The 21,587-nt window shown below is 41.7% G+C and overlaps 1 protein-coding gene across 4 annotated transcripts in view; it reads right to left on the bottom strand.

The window, feature by feature from the left end:
• RIN2 (Ras and Rab interactor 2) overlaps positions 1–21,587 on the bottom strand; it is a 249,289-nt gene that overhangs the window by 139,372 nt on the left and 88,330 nt on the right. Inside the window, exon 1 of one of the 4 annotated variants that reach the window (XM_037810951.1) lies at positions 17,521–17,635. The exons of the other annotated variants lie outside the window; for them this stretch is intronic. The gene's annotated coding sequence lies outside the window, so the exon portion shown is untranslated. Of the gene's footprint in view, positions 1–17,520; positions 17,636–21,587 lie in introns of those variants that run through there. 4 annotated transcript variants of the gene reach the window in all.

The following is a 21,587-nucleotide window of genomic DNA, read 5'->3' on the forward strand; positions in this document are numbered from 1 at the left end:
CTGGATTTCTGGCACCTGGGTTGGCCTCCCCAGTTTCTGGAATATTCACTTATATCTAGCTCCAAGCTTCACCTGTGTCTAGAACTCCCTGAAACTTTAAACCCTTCTTCCCTCTTGGATACTGGGTCCTCTTTGGTCTTCCCCATCTTCTCCACCCTCCTCTCGCCTGTGTCCAGGTTTTCTCTTTGCCCTTCTTGCTCCACTGTCCCCTCTCAGTTACGCAGAGCACCCTGAGATTAGTGTCAGTCTGCAGATTAGGCAAACTCCCTTCTGTGGGTCATTTCTAGCCTCAAGATGCAATCAGAAAATGGTGTTTTGACTGAGCACTTGGGACTTGCTCTTATAACGGAATACACTTGCACCAGTGGCGTATATTGAAGAAAAAAGCATAGATGGTTTCAGCTGAATTCGTGATTCCTCAAATCCCCTGTGTTGGGGTTTTTTACAACCCTCTCCCTAGTTCTGGGAGTGCTGCAAACAGGGACAGTAAAATGACAACAGCGGCCTGCTTGTTTGTCAGAATTGTGGATTACAGTCCTGTGGACTGTATTACGAAGCTTGCTCATCTCCCTTGTCTAGAATCCAGCCAGAGTCTCCCTGGATGGAGGGATACTGAGCATTTCTCCTTAAAATGAGCATCTTAAGAGGATGAGCCTCCAGTGAGCAGAGCTTGTCTCTGCTGGGACCGCTGGACAACACAGTCCATGCTTGTTCCCAGGGTCTTCATGTGAGTATTTGTTGGACAAAAGATGGGTATGCAAGGTGGGGTTAAAAGTTACAAGACCCCAGCCAGAAAAGAAGAAAAACAAAACAATGGAGGCAGGTTCCCTTAATGATAATTTTTAGGGAGAGTAATTTATGATGCTGGAGTAACCAGATGCAATGGCAATGGCCTTTGTCCTCTCCAAGATGCATTTTTGCAGCACATCCAGGCAGAAAGCCTGGCAGACACAAAAAGGCCTGGAGCATGGCACAGACTTTTCCAGAGAACTGTGAAATTTACTTTAATGAGAACAGCCACTTGTACAAAACCAAAAATAGAGGGAGGAGGTTTGGGTAAATCATCAGGAACCCAAAGAGGGAAAATTTCGATCTTTAAAACTGCGTTTTGTTTTGTTGTACCCTCATATATTAAACTTCACATTTTTCTGGATGTTGCTGTTTGGGGGCATTAAGAGACATGTATTTTAATATAAAAACCACAAAACCCTGGCTTTTCGGCTGTGCCGTGCCATTATCTGGCCCCTTGGCAGGCTTAAAATTCTTCCTTTTAAAACTATTTCCTTTTGGAGGTCAGCTGAAAGCCCAGCTCAAGCACCACATTGATAAAGCTGAACACAGGACTGCTCTGAAAAGCCAGTAATTATGGGTCCCAGTAGAAAAACACTCCGCGGTGCCAGGCTTCCGAGACACCAGGCCTCAAATGTGGCTTTGTGTCAGCGCAGCTGTATCCACAGGCAAAAAGTTAAAAGACTGATTTAAAAATGTTTCCACTCCTGGCAGCTCCCCCTCTGCGCTTCGATGCGAAGCAGAAGGAAAGGGCTGTGGCAGGATGCTCTCGGCCACCAGAACCTGGACGTGGGTTGAATCCGCACATTCCGACCTGGGGAGCTTTTTTCCTGAGCTCTCTGAGCTCAATCCCTGTTTTCCAGGCTCTCTCGTTTGATCTTGAACAGGCACGAAGAAGGGTTGGCAACTTCTTCGATTCCAGATCTTGATAATTCATCAGCATCAAGGTCCAGAAGGAAAAATCATGTTTTTCTGGCTGTCTATATTCAGATGAAAGATATTAAAACCCGTTTACTCATTCTGCAGACAGGATGAAATCATCAGGAACCAGACTTTTCTTTTTTCTTTCTTTTTTTTTTTTTTAATTGGCAAAATCTGGTGGCCTTCCTGACTCCCAGGGGTGTAAATCTCCCTGGCAACACAGGATATGACTCCCAGGGATGAATCTGGACCCAGCATCGTGGGGTTGAGAACATCTTCTTGACCAAAAGGGGGAAGCGAAATGAAACGAAATAAAGATTCAGTGGCTGAGATATTCCAAATGGAGTCGAGAGGTCACTCTGGTGGACATTCTTACACACTATATAGACAACACCTCTTAGGTTTTAATGTATTGGAATAGCTAGAAGTAAATACCTCAAACTACCAACCCCCAACCCAGTAGTCTGGACTCTTGAAGATGATTGTATAATAATGTAGATTACGAGGGGTGATAGTGTGATGGAGAAAACCTTGTGGATCACACTCCCTTTAGCCAGTGTATGGATGGATGAGTAGAAAAATGGGGACAGGGACTAAATGAAGATTGGGGTGGGATGGGGGGATGATCTGGGTGTTCTGTTTTACTTTTGTTTTTTATTTTTATTTTTATTTTTATTCTTTATGGTGAAAAGAAAATGCTCGAAAATGGATTGGAGTGATGAAGACACAACAATATGATGGTACTGTGAAAGCTGATTGTACACCATAGATGATTGTATGGTATGTGAATATACCTCAATAAAACAAATTAAAAAAAAATCTGATGGCCTTAAAATCCAGTGAATTCTAGCCTCTTACCACTCCCACAAAGCCAGAAGCTTCAATTTTGACCCTGTATAATTCTTCCCAAATGTAGTGAGCCATGTACAGAATGGATGTATAATAAGACAGGAGTTATAGAGTCTTGGGGAAAGCCCAAATTACTTTGGACAACTAAATGTTTGACTTTTGATGGAGGACTGAAAAAAAAAATGGTTTCACACAAAGTGGTAGGAGGTGTTGCACTGATTGGTAAAATGGATACACATCTCTGGTTCTTTCTTTCTTTTTTTTTTTTTTAACTGTGGTAACATATATATAACATAAAATTTCCCACTTTCAAGTGTGCAATTCAGTGGTATTCATTAAATTCACAGTGTTGTGCTCCCATCACCACCATCCATTATTGAAACTTTTCTATCACTCAAAAAGAAATTTTGTGCTCATTAAGCAATAACTCCCCATTCCCCATCACAACCCAGCCTCTGGTAACTTTTAATCTACTTTCTGTCTCTATGAATTTGCATATATTCCAGTTATCTCATGTAAGTGGAATCATACAATAGCTGTCCTTTTGGGTCTGGCTTATTTCACTCAGCATTGTATCTTCAGAGTTCATCCATGCTGTAGCATGTATCAGAACTTCATTCCTTTTCACAGCTGAATAATATTCCATTGTATGAATACACCACATTTTGTGTATCCATTTATCAGTTGATGGACACTTGGGTTATTTCTTTCTTTTGACTTGTAAATAATGCTGCTATGAACATTGGTATAAACACATCTGTTTGAGTCTCTGCTTTCAGTAGAGGAAATATATTTGGGTATATTCCTAGTAGTGGGATTGCCAGGTGTTCTAGTTTGCTAATGCTGCTGGAATGCAAAACACCAGAGATGGATCAACTTTTATAAAGGGGGTTTATTTGGTTACACAGTTACAGTCTTAAGGCCATAAAGTGTCCAAGGTAACACATCAGCAATCGGGTACCTTCACTGGAGGATGGCCAATGGTGTCCAGAAAACCTCTGTTAGCTGGGAAGGCACGTGGCTGGCATCTGCTCCAAAGTTCTGGTTTCAAAATGGCTATCTCCCAGGACATTCCTCTCTAGGCTGCAGTTCCTCAAAAATGTCACTCTTAGTTGCACTTGGGGTATTTGTCCTCTCTTAGCTTCTCCAGAGCAAGAGTCTGCTTTCAATGGCCATCTTCAAACTGTCTCTCATCTGCAGCTCCTGTGCTTTCTTCAAAGTGTCCCTCTTGGCTGTAGCTCCTCTTCAAAACATCACTCTCAGCTGCACTGAGTTCCTTCTGTTTGTCAGCTCATTTATATGGCTCCAGTGACTCAACTTAGACCCACCCTGAATGGGCGGAGCAACACCTCCATGGAAATTATCCAATCAGAGCTATCACCCACAGCTGGGTGGGGCGCATTCCAAAGAAACACTCAAAGAATTACAATCTAATCAACACTGATAACGTCTGCCCACACAAGATTACATCAAAGATAATGGCGTTTGGGGGACACAATATATTCAAACTGGCACACCAGGTCATATGGTAATTCTATGTTAAACTTTCTGAGGAACTGCCACACTGTTTTTCACAGTAGCTGTAACATTTTACATTCCCACCAACAATGTACAAGCCTTGCCAACACTTGTTATTTTCTTTCCACTTTTAAATAGCAGCCATTCTAGAGGGTATAAAGTGGTACTCAGTTGTGGTTTTGACTGGCATTTTCCTAAGAAGTGACGATGTTGAGCTTTCATGTGCTTTTTGGAAACTTGCATATCTTCTTTGACGAAATGTCTACTCAGGTCCTTTGCCCATTTTTAACTGGGTCTCTGGTTCTTTTTAAGCGAACTTTTAATTGAAATATACTGTACATGTAGAGAAATACATAAATCTTATGTATACCGTCTGCACCTTTCAGGAGAAAGTTTGCTCATCCTTGTCCGAGAGCAGCATGTCCAGCAGAATATAACATGAGCCACAGATGCAATTTAAAACGTTCCAGTAGCCACAATTAAAGTTTTAAAAAAAAGAACCTAGGTAAAATTATTTCCAACAATATATTTTATTTAACCCAATATATCTCAACTATTATCATTCCAATCCCTAACAATATAAAAATAATTAAAGATATCTAATCTTCTCATGCTGTTTCCACATCTGGGGTGGATTTTATGGTCAGAGCACATCTTGAGTCACAGGTGCCACAAGTGCCCTCCTATCCCCATGCAGTCCATGGCTGCTGGGTTGGATGGCACAGTTCTAGAACACTCCGGCTCTCTGAGGCTGGAGCTCCAGCACCTCCACCCCCTTTCTGACCCTCTGCCAGACTGCACACCTGCTTCAGGTATCCTGGGCCGGGGGGCGGGGGTACAGATCCGACCAGGTCTTGAGCTCTGGGGAGACCTGGAACCCTGACAGTCCCAGGCTCTTACCTTTTCACTGCATGTGCATCTGTGCATCAACTGCCCAGATTCTTTGGACTTTTGTTAGGGGAAGCTGCAAACTAACACTAAATGGAAACAAAGAATCTATGAGCATTTTCTAGGAATTCCTCACGACAAATCTCTCATTGTTTATTTTATTTGTGTGTTCTTAAATGATTGATCTGGCCAACCTTGCACTAGTAGATTTTACCACAGCCTGGACCAGAATTCCAAACCTGGGAATGGAGATTGGAGCACTAACCGTGAGCTTGTTCTGCCTCTCACTGGAGGGATGAGGGGGACAGGGAACAGGTGTCCCTCACTCCCCTTTTAGCTAGTACAATATCCCCCAGATGGAAAGGAAAGGGGCATTCGTGTGTGTGGTGGTTTGGAGCTGTATGTACCCCAGAAAAACATGTTCTTAAACTTAATCCATCCCTATGGGTACATTGTAAGTAGGATCCTTTGATGAAACTACTTCAGTTAAGGTGTGATCCAGCTCAATCAGGATGAGTCTTAATCCTATTACTGGGGGCTTTATAAGCAGAATGAAATTCAGACAAAGAGAGAGAAAGCCACAGGGAGCGAGAAGCGGGTCAGCAGAACCCAGAAGAGAAGGGAGTGGTTGGGAGAAGCCGCCATGTGCACTGCCATGTAACAGAGGAGCCCAGGACCAAGGATCGCCGGCAGCCAGCCCCAGAACACAGCCTTTGGGAAGAAAGCATCGCCTTGATGAACACCTTGATTTTTCCTAACCTTAAAACCATGAGCTAGTAAACTTCCATTGCTTAAACCAACCCATGGCATGGTATTTGCTTGAGCAGCCAAAGAAATGAAAACAATATGTGTCACCATGTAATCTGAAAGAGCTTTTCATGGAAGAATTTATTTATTGGATTGTCCCATCCCTTAGAGATATTGTCTGTAATTCAGCCATGCCATTATAATATCTAGCAACAAAGGAATGTTGACTACATGGCAGAAATGCTAACAAACAAAAAGAAAAACTAAATGATTGCCAATATTCCACAAATCTAGAGACACCACTTACAAATCTGGATTTTTGATGTCTTTTGAAAAATTGGAAGGGTTGGAAACACCAGCCCTGAATTCCCATGTGACAGCAGTTGGCTGAATTGAGTAGCAGCTGCCCCCGTCACACACATACACAGAAGTAGAAGGTGCTCTCTGGTTAGCTGCAGTCCCCACCATTCCCAACTGTCACACATCAGTCATGCACCCATTTACATGACTACCTGGTTTTTTAGGCTTGCGCCTTCTTGCCTAGATATACATTTTGCAGTAGAGATATTTTGGGGATACCAAGATAATTTTTCTTAATTATGATAGGCTAATGTTGAAAGAAATACAACTGCATGCAGTTGGCAATAGAAAAAAAAAATTAGCAGAAGTAAAAACTATTATCAGGTTTATAGTCCAGTGGTTACAGTTAAACCTTAAGAGACTTTCTGTTTAAATCTTGGTAGAATAGTTGGTCCCAGATTCAGAGGCAAGAGATGTTTGTTTTTTTTCACCCTTCAAATATCTGAGACAATGAAATCTTTAATGAGGCAGCTCTCACCAGCAAAGAATTATGATTACAAACTGTTTCCAATCTGACCAGCCAAAGTGGAAAAATCCTCCACTGACCTGGTTTCTAGAGTTATTCCTTATTAAATTATGGTGGCATTGGACTTTGACATAATTGAGGATCTAAATATGACTGACAATCAGGAAATTGACAGTCTATTCTTTTGGCATTCCCATTTAAGCTCTTTACGCCCCAAAACTTAATTTACCTAATAAATCATATCACTTTAAAAGTTATTAATAGTTCATGAGCCATGGCATTGCATGTTTTCTAGAACAATAATATGAATTCTTTATAAAGTCAGCATCTTTTATTTGAAAACTTATCAAGGATGGAAAGTTGTTCTGTCAGAATAATTTTCTACTCCTAATAAGATTCATTCTTCTCAAAAGAAACTCAAACGAAGTGACTCAGTTTTTCAGTGTTGTCGTTTTATGTTTGAACAGGGTGGGGGGGCTGCGGTGGCATCAAGATGGTGGATGAAACATAAGGGAGGCTGGGGGTGACATCTGTCTTGAACTAGCTATAACCTCTGGAAACAAGTCACTTCAGTCCTCTGAGCCTCAGCTTTCGTATATTGAACGCAGGATGGGTAGATTCCTTACTTGCAGCAGAATCCCTTTATTCTAATGAACCCCTAGGTGGACTTTCTCCAGAGCTTGGCTGGGCTGCCTTGGTTGAAGGGTGTGATATACATGGTCCTCAGTCAGGCCACCCCCTTACTCCACTGCTGGATCTGAAAACACTGGCTGGGTGACACACTCAGGTCCTCTTCCAAGTTGCACAGTCTCTGAACCAAACATTGAAATTGCCCAGGCGGCCACGGGTGACCTTCCAGAACTAAACCAGGCTGTTCCCACCTCCCCCCAAAAATCCCCTAGAACTCCTGCCAGGTACTCCACAGCCCTGAACCAATCTCTATTCCACTTTCCCCCGAACCTCACCCAGTCAAGGGCTCTCTCAAGCCCCACCTCCCTCCGGAATACTTTCTCAGATACCTTGTGTTTCCCTGATCTCACTTCTGCCCCAATCCCCTCCTTCACCAGGAAGCATCTGCAGGGCAGGTGCCTCGTTACAGAATGGACACACATCCCCGACAGGGCCCCCCTCTACCTCCCACCACACACACACACAGAAGAGGCACAGAGGAGGCCTACAAATACCAGCAGACTCCAGGGACGTCCCGACCAGCCCTCTGCTGCCCCAAGGCCAGGGCCGTGCCCTGATTTTCAATTGTGAGACACACTGAAAGGTTTTGATCTTTGAAAAGGTCACCTCCCTCACATGACAAGCCCCTTCACAATGGAGAAACCTAGGTAATCTTCCAAAATAAATATTAACACTCACTAGTAGACAGAGGAGGCTCTACCTCTAGGGTTCATATCAGCATCTCAGTGGTGCCCTTTTTATTTCCTAAGTCAGCAAAGCAGGTGGTGCTGTATTTGTTACACCCAGCTCCAGGTGAAGCTGTGGATTCATTCACTCCAATAAAATGGAAAGAACCAAAGCCAACTCGTGTTCAAGGCAGCAATGCCAAAAAATTCATAATGAGGACCTTCCCTAAAGATCCCTCTGTGGTGTGTACAAAGGGGCGAGTGTGGCCCACGTGACCAAATCTTCCCTGAAGAATGGGTATTGTTTTAGAGAATAAGAGGAGCCAATGAATAAAGTGAGTGTGCTACAAAGGTCCCATGTTAGAGACGATGGGAAGTCAAGTTTCAGTGATGTCTCAACTGTCAACAACAAAATACCTTTAAAAATGTAAAGGATTTTTAATTCTGCATATTCTTCAGAAGAAAAGACATTTGTGGGCCAACTTCTTCAGACAACCTCAAGCAGAACGTGGTCCCTGCAAGGGGACCTCGTGAAACCTGCAGGCAATGGATTCCACTGGGATCCAGGAAAGGGAAGTGCATAGCCATGAGGCCTGATCAGTCACGATCCACTGGTAGAGGAAGATGCTTTCCCCCACTGCAGGGTGAGACTGGACATGGAAGGACATCTCAGTTACCAGAAGCACTTTGGGGTTGGACTGAGGGACATGGCAACTTGGCCTTCAAAGGACAGGGTTATGTAAACAATTATAAAACATTCCGGTAAACTATGGGGAAGGGCACCGTTCTGGTTTCTCGGCTGCTAACACAAATACCATACGATGGGCTGGCTTAACAACAGAAATTTATTGGCTCATGGTTTGAGGCTAGAAGGCTTGCTTCCTTCCAGGGTCAGTATCTTCTGGCTGACTGGCAATCTTTGGGGTTGCTTGGCTTTTTTGTGACCTGGCAATTCACATGGTGGTATCTTCTATCTCTTCCTGGCTCCACTGACTTCCAGCTTCTGGCTGCTCCCGGTGGCTTCTCTCTGTGTGTCCAATTCCTTTAGCGTATAAGGACCTCCGCCATATTGGATGATGGCCCACCCTCACTCAGTTTGGGCATCCCTTAAATAATGACATCTTCAGAGGTCCTGTTTACAAATGGGCTCACACCCACAGGACCAGGGGTTGGGACCTGAACATGCCTTCTGTGGGGGCATAATTCAAACCCCAACAGGCTCTTTAAAAAAAGGAAATCATGATGATGTCAATGTGTATTTGTATATATTAAAAACAAAACAAAAAGAACAGCCTCTCTGGAGGAATGGGGATAAAAACTAAAGGACAAACGCGGTGGGATGGGGGGATGATTTGGGTGTTCTTTTTTCATTTTTATTTTTTATTCTTGTTCTGGTTCTTTCTGATGTAAGGAAAATGTTCAGAGATAGATTGTGGTGATGAACGCATAACTATGTTATCATACTGTGGACAGTGGACTGTATATCATGGATGATTGTATGGTGTGTGAATGTATTTCAATAAAACTGAATTTAATAAAAAAAAAAAAAAAAAAAAAAAAGAAGAGCCTCTCTATTTCATTTTGTGCCTCCCGAAATATTGCCTGCTCACTGTCACATGGGGACAAGGAACAATGAACCCCAACTCCTGCCTGAGTCAACCCTTGAACTTGACCACTCTCTTCCCAAAGCACGTCACTAGAGGGGTAGCTGTGGGGGCAGGAGGGACCAAGAGACTTGGGTTCTGCCAATTTCACGTTTAGCCCATGTGTGATCTCATGCCAGATATGTTCTCTCCAAGTTTCTGTTCCTTCATTTATGAAATTTGAGGTGGGAATTGTTGGTATTAAAAAGTTAGCTTCTATGTGGTGGAAGGGGTTTTGGCGATGGATGGTGGTGATGGTGCACGCTATTGTGAATGGAATTGACAGCTCTGAATTGTACATTTGAGTGTGCTTAGAAGGGAAAATGTTAGGTTGTACATAGGTTACTAGAATAAAAATCTTTTTTAAAAAATCCACTGACCTGTACAACAGAAACAGTGAACCCTAAGTTACATCATGGACTATAGTTAATACTACAATTATAAAAATTTTGCTTTTATCTATTGCAACCAATGGACCACATCCATGCAAGGTGTACATAATAATAGTAAGCAAACTATGTGTTTTGTGTATGATTTTTCTGTAAACCCACAACTTCTCTAATCAGAATAAAATAAAATAAAATAAAATAAGATAAAATAAAATAAAATAAAAAGAATTACATCTTTAAAAAATAAAAGAAAAAAGTGGCATCAAAGAAGGGGCATTCATGCAAGGATGAAGAGCTTGGTTTATTACTAAAGATGTGTGGTTTCTGTAGTTCTCATTATACTCTTATAATGTATATGATGCCTACAACTTAAAGTTGTTCGCAATGAAGTCCAGTTAGTTTTGCTTGATATTTTATGGTCATACTTGCCACAACCACAACCAAAAGGTGAATGGTTGGTGGGTGGATAGATTAATGTAAAGACTGATTCATTAATTCAATTCAACAAATTTTTGTCAGCACACTGCCCTCGCTGCCTTGAAGGAAAACAAATGAGTAAGACACAGTTTCAGCTCTCACAGAGGAGTCTGAGAACTATTAGTGGGAGGAAGAATGAATAAGTGTTTTTATACAGATAAAAAATAGCATATAATCGGAAGTTCATGCCATGTTATTCAGGATAAAAAAAAAGTTAGCTTCGAGGTTTTTTTCCCCTTGATTATAGAAATAATATATGCTCATTAAAGAGAATGTGATAAAGTTTGAAGAAGAAAATTAAAAACACCTATAATCTTGCCACGTTGAGATAACCAATGCTAACATTTGGTGTGCTTATCTCAGGCAATTGTCCTCATATGCATGTATATTTAAAAAAATAGTTACTCTTTGAAATTCCTTTCAGCTGCAAGGTTTAATAATTGCAGGAAGGATGGACTTCAATTTTGTCACATCCACAGAAGGACTTTTGATTCAAAGATGATGCTTACCCTAATTTCAAGCATATCAGCACTGTATAAATCAAATATTATTTCACTTAGGGCCATGCATTTCAGAGGATGACTGGGAATGGGGAGGGATTTGCCCCACCCCCTGAAACACACCACCCCAGGAGAAGCAGAGGGGAGGGGGATACAGAGGAAAAGTCGAAGAGAGAACCCAAGAACAAGTTTGCTCCCCTAGGAGGAGGCTCTTGGGAGAGGAAAGGATGGAGCCTTCTCTAGTCAAGCAATCTCTTGTGGTGTCACGGGACTCCGAGCTGGTGGATGGAAAGCATCACGCCAGGAGCCAGGAGACATGTCTAGCTCCACTGCTTAAGCCATTTTGTGGCTTTGTGGGTGACCAGACCTCCCTGAGCTTCCGGTTCCTCCTCTGCAGAGTGTGGTCAGCAACCCCTGCCCAGCCTACTGCCCAGTGTGGCTGCCACCGTAAGATGGGCTTTGTTCATGGAGGCCCTAGGCAAGCTGGAAAAAAGACATAAGCACAAGTTTTCTCACTGCCACAAGAAAGGAGGCCACTCCCCATCCCTGCCTTCATTTTATTCCTTCACTCTTATGTAGGCGACTATGTACCAACATGAGGGAGCGTTTCTACTCTGTGTTGTTCCTCCCGTGGGAAAGGTTGGAGCAGACCAGGCCATAAGAATAGATACTAGGGTGCAACTATGGGGTGTGAGCAGGTGCACAGGACCGGACCTGGGCTCCTCCCCTGGAGAACAATCTCAGCCTGCAGTTCCTGCTGGAATCCTGCTCTCATAAACAGATCGGTCCACTCCAGTACAGATTCTAAATGATCCCAGAGGCTTCATGGAAGTCCGACAAGGCCACTGGAGTTACTGGCACTAGAGGAGACTCGAGGCAGGTGTCCAGGGACCCCAGTGTCATGGGTGGGAGTGACACCCCCAGCCTCCACCCTGAGCCAGAGTTGGAGAAACAGACGAAGGCCACAGACAGTGTCAATCTATCTGCAGTGGAACTTTGAAGGCCATCAGTTTAGATGTTACCACATTTGGGAGTGTGATTCCCAGCCCAGAGAGGAAAGAGATCTCATCAGAAGCAGCCAGCTCCACGCCCCAGGACGAGGCCCAGTGGAGAAGAGAGTGACTAAAACCACAGCCTTCCCCGAGTGCCGTGAAATTACCCCCACAACCATCCACTGTCCCCCACACTCCCCCATTCCATCTTCATCCCCACCCAACTCTAGATTATCAATTCGATGCATTCTCTCCCCTGGCACTTACTTGTTAATTTAATATTTTCCAAAATATAAACACCTTTTATCTGCTAATACACTATCATTGAAAAAAACATACATATACTTTTCTAAACAGGATAGACATAGTGACATTCTCCATTCTGGTTTTCCCTCCATAATTGTATTTCTCCTACTCCTTCATTTTTGATGGTTTGGAAGATATCTTTCCAGAATTATTTTTTCCCTTAAATTTTGGGTTGATGTGCAATATATGCACAAGTCTTAAGCATACGGCTCTATGAATTTTTGTACTTTCGACACCTGGGTCAAGATTTAAAAAAAAAAAAAAAAATTCCCAGCCTCCCAGAAGCTTCTCTCTTGCCCTATCTCAGTCAACCCCACCAAAGGGAACACTGTCCTGACTTCTAGCCTCATAGTTTAGTTTTTTCTGTTTTTGAACTTTGTATAAATTGAATCTATGGGATGCATTCTTTGGGCCCCAAATTCTTCTTTTCTTCCTTTCTTTCTCTCTTTCTCTCCCTCTCCCCTACCCTTTCCTCAACCTGATAAACAGCATCCATGAAAAACCCAGAGGTAACTTAATGCTTAATGGTGAAAGACTGAAAGCTCCCCCTTTAAGACCAGGAACAAGGCAAGAAAGTATGCTCTTGCCACTTCCACTCAACATTGTACTGGAGGTTCTAGCCAAGGCAATTAGGCAAGAAAAAGAAATAAAAGACATTGGATTGGAATGGAAGAAGTAAAATGATCTCTATTCAAATATGACAGAGTCTTGTATAAAAAAATCCTAAGGAATCCACAATAAACTATTAGAACTAACAAAAGAGTTGAGCTAAATTGCAGCATAGAAGATCAATACACATAAAAAATTGTATTTCTATATGCTAGCAATAAAAATGAACTTAAGAAAACAATTCCATTTACAATAGCTTCAAAAGAATAAAGCAGGAATGAATTTAACAAAACACATATAAAACTTATACAATGAAAACTACAAAACAACCTTGAAAGAAATTTAGGGAGATGGAAATAAACAGAAAACATCCCATGTTCATGGATTGGAATATGTTAAGATGGCCATACTCCCCCCCCCAAAAAAACTGATTGATAGATTCAACACAATCCCTAACGAAATCCCTCCCAGCTACCTTTTTTTTTTTTTTTAAAGAAATTGATGAGCCAATCCCAAAACTGCAAGGGACCCAGAATAGCCAAAACAATCTCTAGAAAGAATAGCTAAGTTGGAGGACTCAAACATCCCAGTTTCAAAACTTACTACAAAGCTGTAATAACCCAAACAGCATGGTGGCAGCAGAAGAACAGATGCAGATATTAATGGAATAGAATTAACAGTTTAGAAATAAACCTTTACATTTATGGGCAATTGATTTTTGATGAGGGTGAAAAGTCCATTCAATGGGGAAAGAACAGTATTTTCAACAAATGCAAGAGCAACTAGGTATCTACAAACAAAAGAATAAAGGTGGATTCCAACTTCACACCATAAAAAATTAAGCTCAAAATGGATCAAATATGTAAATGTAACAGCTAAAATTATAACACTCTTAGAAGAAAACAGGCACAAATCTTTTGACCTTTGGATTAGGCAAGAGTTTCATTGATATGATACCAAAAGTACAAACAACAGATAAAAATGTAATTGAACTTCATCAAAATTAAAAACTTTTGTTCCTCTCAGGATACCATCAAGAAAGTGAAAAGGTAACTCACCGAGTGGCAGAAAATATTTGCAAATTATATCTCTGATAAGAGACCTGTATTCAGAATATATAAAGAGCTCTTACAATAAAAAGTCAAATAGCCCCAATTAAAAATGGGGAAAGGAATTGCATAGACATTTCTCCAAAGAATATATACAAATGGTCCTTAAGCACTTGAAACAATGCTCAATATCATTAGCCAATCTAAAGCATAGAGATACCATGTCACACTAGGGTGGCTATAAGTTAAAAGAAGGAAAATATTAATATAATTAATATAATTAATAATATAATTAAAAAGAAGGAAAATAATATTGGCTAGTTGGAATGTAAAACGGTTCAGCTGATTTGGAAAACAGTTTGATAGCTCCTTAAAAAATTAAACACGGAGTTTACCACATGGCCCAGAAATTCCACTCCGAGATATGTACCCAAGAGCATTGAAAACCCATGCACACAAATGTTCATAGCAGTATTATCCGTAACAGCCAAAAGACGGAAACAATCCAAATGTTCATCAACTGAAGAATGGATAAACATAACATGGTATAGCCATACAATGGAATATTATTCAGCCATAAAAAGGAATGAGGTACTGATACATGCTACAGCATGGATGAATCTTAGAAACACTATGCTAAGTGAAAGAAGACAGACATAAAAGGTCACATAGTACAATCGATTCCCATTATTCATTGTAGTTATGTTCTATAAAGTTGCTATGAACACTGAATTAGCAAATACTGAATGACAAAAGAAAGAGAGAGGTTCCCGCAAGCCTATCACAACATTTTCGTCAACCGATTAATACATAACCTTGTTTTATGTGCATTTCTGTATAAAAACACATTATTGTAATATATTGTTGATTCATTAACATTGAACTTACAGCCAACAGCACTATACCCCATGCCTGAACGAAGCTTATCTAACACATGTATTTTCTCCATGAAGTACATCCCAGTTTTCCTGTACACTACGGAACACTAGACAGCACTCCAGCACTACACTTGGGGGCCATTTTAAAAAGCAAAACCACCAACAAAAACCACAAAAATGCAAAAAATGTGGCACTAAAAATAACAGGTAAAGCTGAGAGCTGAAACCAGAGGACAGAGCATTGCCTTATTGGACCTCTGCTGGGGACACATGCTTTGGGCAACACAGCTTTCACTGTTCTGCACATCCGTGAATGATCACAAAAGTGCCTGAGTACAGATTCTGGAGCCACAAATAAATTGTAATGTGTAGGCAAACTCACAAATATGGAATCCGTGAATGAGGATCAACCACACATGATTCCTTTTATACAAAATGTTCAGAATAGGTAAATTTGGGTCGTAGATTAGTGATGGCCAGGAGTGGGGAGTGGCTGCTAATGGGTAGGAGGTTTCTCTTGAGGGATGATGGAAATATTCTGGAATTAGAAGGTGGTGATGGTTGCAAAACTTTGTGAATATATGGAAAGCCATTAAATCGTACACTTTACAAGGGTGAATTTTTGAGGTATGTGAAATATCTCTTAATTATTAAAAAGTAAAAAAAATAAAAAAAATAATGGTCTCATTAAAGTTAAAATGGCCTCGTACTGTTAAACTTGATTGAGTAAATTAATTCATTAACCATAGCATCCATTCTATTCCTCTGGACTCATGTCCATTCCTCAAGAATGGAGCAAACCAAGTGCAGTTCACATATTTTATACATTCCAGTGTGATAAAACTCATCTTAGAATGACTTACTGCAGAATATGTTTTAAAAAACAAAACACAGAAGTTAACCAACAAAAGTTACTTCCTATTTAAGGAAAATGGAAGTAACCTCCCAATGAGAGATGTGTTTTTATTTTTAAGTTAAAATCTCTGAAACAAGATTTTATTTTATTTTTTAAAGAAAGACCTGATTGGCAGTTTGTGAAGTGACTGTTTTAGTCAGCTCAGTAAAGAGTTTTCTTTTTCTTGACAAAAAAAGTTTCAGATATATTGTAGAATTAAATAATAAAAATTAAAATTAGATGAAAATACAGCCAGATATCTGCCTTATTTCTGAATAGGGAAGGCCATTCTTAGCCTATTCTTAGAAAAGAAAGAAAGAAAAAAATCAGGAAAAGATTGATAGACTTAATTACATAAAACTTAGAGTATCTGTACATCAACACACTTCACAGACACAATTAAAAGGTAAAGTAAAAGGCTGGCTTAGAAATTTGCTAGGAATTTGATAAAGTGTCAGTGTACTTAATGTATAATCAATTCAAATAAATCAACAATAAAACTCTCTCATCCCAATGGTGAAATCAGAAGTGACGAACAGAAAACAAAAAACACAAAACAGAAAAGACATGAGGTTAATTTTTAAATGTTGAAACCTCTAGAAACAAAATGCAAATTAAACAAATGAGAGACTGTTTTGCACTTATGAAAATCAGCCATGATTAGGAAAGAGATAATATGCAAAGTTTGTTGATTTCTCAGAATCTTTATTTCTCTCAAAGGTATTCGATAAACATAAGAACCATTCAAAATTACACAACTCTAATAAGAGAAATAAAGATTTAAAGAAATGGAGAGAGATATCACAGTCTCCCAGCAGCAGACTAGTTATACTAACGCTCCTTCATTTAATATAGAGATTTATTGTAATTCCAATTAAAATACCCACATAACTGTGACGAATTAATTTAAAACTAATTAGTTCCATTCTTCCAAAGAATAAACTGGCAATATGTAAAGGGAATTGCGAATCTCTTCATACACTAATTTTTAAAATATGGTTTTATTGAGTATATTCACATACCCGACAATCATCCGGTATACAATCAATTATTTATAGTATCATTATATAGTTGTGCATTCATCACCCCAATCTATTTTTGAACATTTTCCTTATCACAAAGGAAATAAAAATAAAAGTAAAAAAGAACACCCAAAGCTTCCCATCCCCCCCATTCCTGCTATTATTCATTTACTTTTTGTCCCCATTTTTCTACTCATCCATCCAAACACTGGATAAAGGGAGTGTGATCCACAAGGTTTTCACAATCACACCGTCACCCCTTATAAGCTACAGTTATACAATTGTCTTCAAGAATCAAGGCTACTGGGTTGCAGTTTGACAGTTTCAGGTATTTACTTCTAGCTATTCCAATACACTAAAAACTAAAGAGGGATATTTATATAGCACATAAGAATGTCCACCAGAGTGACCTCTCTACTCTATCTGGAATCTCTCAGCCACTGAGACTTTATTTGGTTTCATCTCTCTTCCCCCTTTTGGTCAGGAAGGCTTTCTCAATCCCACGATGCTGGGTCCAGGCTCATCCCCGAGAGTTATGTCCCACATTGCCAGGGAGATTTACACCTGCGGGAGTCAGGTCCCATTTAGGGAGCAGGGCAGTGAGTTCATCTGCCTTCATAAGCTAATTTTTAAGCTGCCGACTTGGCAGTTGAGGATAAATCCCTTATTTTTGCCATGATGCCATAATGAGTAAATAGTCACTTATGAACTCACAAAAACCCTCGTTCACTGAAACACAAATTTAACTGGAAGAAATGGGGGTCAGGGTGTCTACGATGCATTAGTTCTTTAACTGTCTGAACTCCAGATGGATTGCACGGAGCAGCGACAGAGCCCGAGATGTCACGCAAACAACAAGTGGCTCACCTGCACGCCGTGGAGCTAAGCTCGCGTCTCCCTCAGTGTGTGCAGGACGTGGGGACCTTTTCCGGCACCCTGGATGGTCCAGACAGACTGACAAGGTGCCAAAGAAAGAAGGCAGCCTCACTGGGTCCCCAGCCCAGGGCCCACCGCTCAGAGAAGTCATCAGCACGGATCCCGGCTTCCGTCACCGGCTCCCACTCTCAAAGGAGCAAGCCGAGTCCCTCGTTCTCATCAAGAACCTTCCTTTATGCAGTTTTCCTAAAGACCAGTTAAACACGTCCAAGGACCTGAACGATTTTCCACTCATCTTGGTTCATTATATAGAGTGCTTGGGGGGGAAAAAGTAATTCTGGGCATCCGCTTAATTTCCCATTCATGATTTGCTTTTATTCTCTAAGAAAGGTAATTGAGTTCAGTGTTTAAAGGAAAATGGTTTTTTAAATAAACTGACTCTTTTTGCTTTCTTTTAACTACATTTATCCTTGCCATGTGCATTCAGATAATGATTCAGCTACATTACAGTATAAATATTTTTAAATGCTATCCTTTTAATTATTTCATGCATATGATATATATTTCTGATTGTTTCTTTTATAATAATGACATTTATTTAGTTCCTTCTTACTTGGCCTTGCCTAAAGTAATAGAATTGTAGTTACTGTAGATTAGAAAACCATTCTGCACTCAAGAAAATATTAATAAAATTGAGGGAGAAAAAAACATTTACATATGAGTGCTTCAAACAATAAGGAAGCAACATACATGCATAATATATGTGTAATCATAGTCACACACATATAATATATTTACATGTATACACATATGTATATATTCATACATGCTATATACATATAGATACACATATGAATGTGCATACATATGTATACATATATGCATATATTCTTAGATACTATATATATAGATATGCATATAACATAAATGTGCATACATATTTATGAACACACACATATTCCCCACACATTTTCCACCGTTACCACATGTATATCACAGAGCATTCAAGTCTTAAAGAGAATGATGACCATTATTACAATTTTAAAAACAGAAGATCACTTTCACTTCCTAATACAAGATCTGAAAAATAAATACAACCAGCAGGGCCAGACATGAGGGGGCTCTGGTGGCTAAGACCCCAGGCCCCTTCACCCCGCTATCCATCACCCCTCGGCTCCTATGGTGTGGGGAAGGCAGGAGGGGGAGGCTGGCCAGGGGCAGACGAGAGCTCCAGGCGGTTTGGTGGGTGGTGGAGGGCATGGGGCGGGATGCTGGGCTCTGCTGCTCCTTAGCTGTGTGACTTTCCCTGTGCTTAGACGAGAGCCTGGCACAAAGCACCAGTCCCACCCATTTGCGGATCTTCCTTACCATGATTTTCACCTGTAGGCAGTGTCTGCCTTGGCAAAAATGGATCCCAGTTTCATGTTGCCAGTTACATGAGAAGTTGTACTTGAAGATCTGAATTGGCTGTTATGGAGTTTACCGCTTGTGCCAGTGGTTTCTTTACTGCCCTTGGTAGATGGGAGCCCCTGGGGAGCTGCCTGTGGACTCTTCCTTTAACTAAGCTCCGACAGTCATTACTGGAGAGATTAACGGGATTCACCAAGGGGTCTACAGAGCAGGGAAACCCTGCTCCCCAGGTCAAGGTCACTGGCATTTCATCTGACCCATCCCAGGAGGTAGCCAGGGCACTCTGTGTCTCACTGACTTAGATGGGACTCCCTGGGCCAAGCCTAAGGCCTGAGATGGAGAGGGCTCAGGAGAAGGGTAGGGGAGCCGGGAAGGGCAGGCCATGGGACTTCAGCAGGACGCTGAGACCAGTTGATCCCGCGGGGAGCTCTGGAGTGGGAAGTGCACTAAAGAGCTGGTCCACCTTTGAGACAAGGGGCTGGTCTTTTGTACCCCCTGCCCGTCAGCCATTGGCTGCAGGCTGCCCACACTTCCCTGTGGGGGTGACTCTCCCAGGGCAAGGGGGAGGGCTGTGAGCACCCACCGCCCACCACAGGGACAAGGCGAGGGGATCCAGGGAGGCCCCAACAGCCCCTCTTCTTCCTAGGATATCATCTATTCTCTTCCTTACACATAAAAGATCATGGAAACCGGGTACTTGCGGGAAAGATGTTCTTGGTGTTCTTGCAATTTTCAGAGCTTCGCAAGTTGACTCTGAAAAGCTCAACATCAAGAGCCTTTCAGCCTTAACTGGCCTAAAATCTGAAGAAATGTTGTTGTACGACCAGTTGTAACCACTAAGGGCAGCCCAGCTGTCCCAGTGGCTGATTTTCGGCAGGCCCCTGCCACCCTTTCAGTCCTAACTTCTGCTGTCTACCATCCCTTCCTCAGCGTCCCCGGGTTCCCCAGGCACCAAGCTCCACATCTGTCATCCAGGGGTTCCCAGACCTCACCCCCCCCCCCAAAAACCTGAAATCCGGTACCTATATCTTTCGTTATGTTCAGGCCATGCTCCAAATGAATCCCACTAACCTGCTGAAGTTTAACACAACCTCAAGCATCGCCCTTCTGTGTGGCCTTCATCCCTTAAAAGGTCAGGTCTTTAAAATACCAGACCTCTCAGTAGGGACGTGGCCAGCACAACTCAGGTCAAGGACAAGGGCTCCTAAGCCCTGGGAGGACCCAGCTCTGCCTTTTAACAAGTGTGTGATGTGGGCAGAACTTTTCCAGAACCTCTCCAGGCCTTGGATGACTGATATTTAAAGGAAGACAATAAAACCTCCCCACAACTGTGTGGGTTCAATGGGGTGAAGTGTGCAATGCACACCCAACCACACACCTGTTATTAACATGTGAGTTGTAGATACTATTATTATTATTATTATTATTATTATTATTATTTGTGGTGGTTTGAAGCCATATGTACCCCAGAAAAGTATGTCCTTAAAGCGAATCCTTTCCTGTGGGTGTGAACCCATTGTAAGTAGGACTTTTTGATGAGGCTAAAGACGTGACTCACCTCATTCAGGATGGGTCTTAAGAGAATGAAATCCAGACAAAGAGGAAGAAAGCCACAGAAGCAAGAAGCAGAGAGCAATGAAACCTGAAAGAGAAGGGAGAGACCTGCAGATGCCACCATGTGCCTGGGTGACAAGGAGGAAACAAGGATCATCGGCAGCCGGTCTTCAAGAAGCAAGCATCACCTTGATAATGTCTTGATTTGGACATTTGCACAGCCTCAAAACTGTAAGCTTGTAAGCTACGAAATTCCCATTGTTAAAAGCCAACCACTTTATGGTATCTGCTTTGAGCAGCTTAACAAACTGAAACATCATCATCATTATTAAAACCCTGGATGCCTCTTGCCCAACCCGTAGAACTCAAGACTTCCCCTAGAATGTCACCTGCTTCAGAAAGGGGATGTTGCCAGAGACACAGGTCAGAATTCCAGCTCAGCGGTGTGACCTTGTGCAAGTTACTTTTTTCTGCCTCAGTTTCCTCATCTGTAAAATGGACAGTGTATGTCCAGGGCGTCAGAAACTCAAACACCAAGATAGGATCAAACGTGCGGAGGTTCTGTTAGGGAAAATGGGGAGGGAGGTGGAAAAGGCTAGGGCTCCCTCAGGCTGTGATGCAGGTCTGACCTCTGGAAAGGAGAGATGAAAGAAAGAAGTGAAGGAAGCATTCTAGGCCCCGTGCAGTCTCAGGGCGGTTTGCAGAGTGGCCCGGGAGCAAGCAGCCAGCGCTGGCTGTCAGAGCAATGCCATCTCTTGGGACTGAGCGTGCCTTAGGTCCCCCGCCGTGCTCAGTCACTGGCTGGGAAATTGGTGACGGATTTCAGAGCTGCAAGGCACATTGTCACAGCTGCCCAAGTGTAAGGATGAAATGTGTCAAAGTACGTGAAGCCCTTGGGACACTGCCAGGCACGAGGTGACCATTGCGTAAGTGGCTGCTATTTTTATTATTAATCATTACCGGAAACATTACGGCACAGTGGAGACAATTAATGCATTTTACAAGTCTGTTTCAAAGATGATATGAACTACTCTTTAACTTGACATATGTTTATTTTCTCTACCATAACAAACATGCAGAATAAGGCTCTCATA

Source organism: Choloepus didactylus, chromosome 19, assembly GCF_015220235.1.
Source record: "Choloepus didactylus isolate mChoDid1 chromosome 19, mChoDid1.pri, whole genome shotgun sequence".
NCBI classification, from domain to species: Eukaryota; Metazoa; Chordata; class Mammalia; order Pilosa; family Megalonychidae; genus Choloepus; species Choloepus didactylus.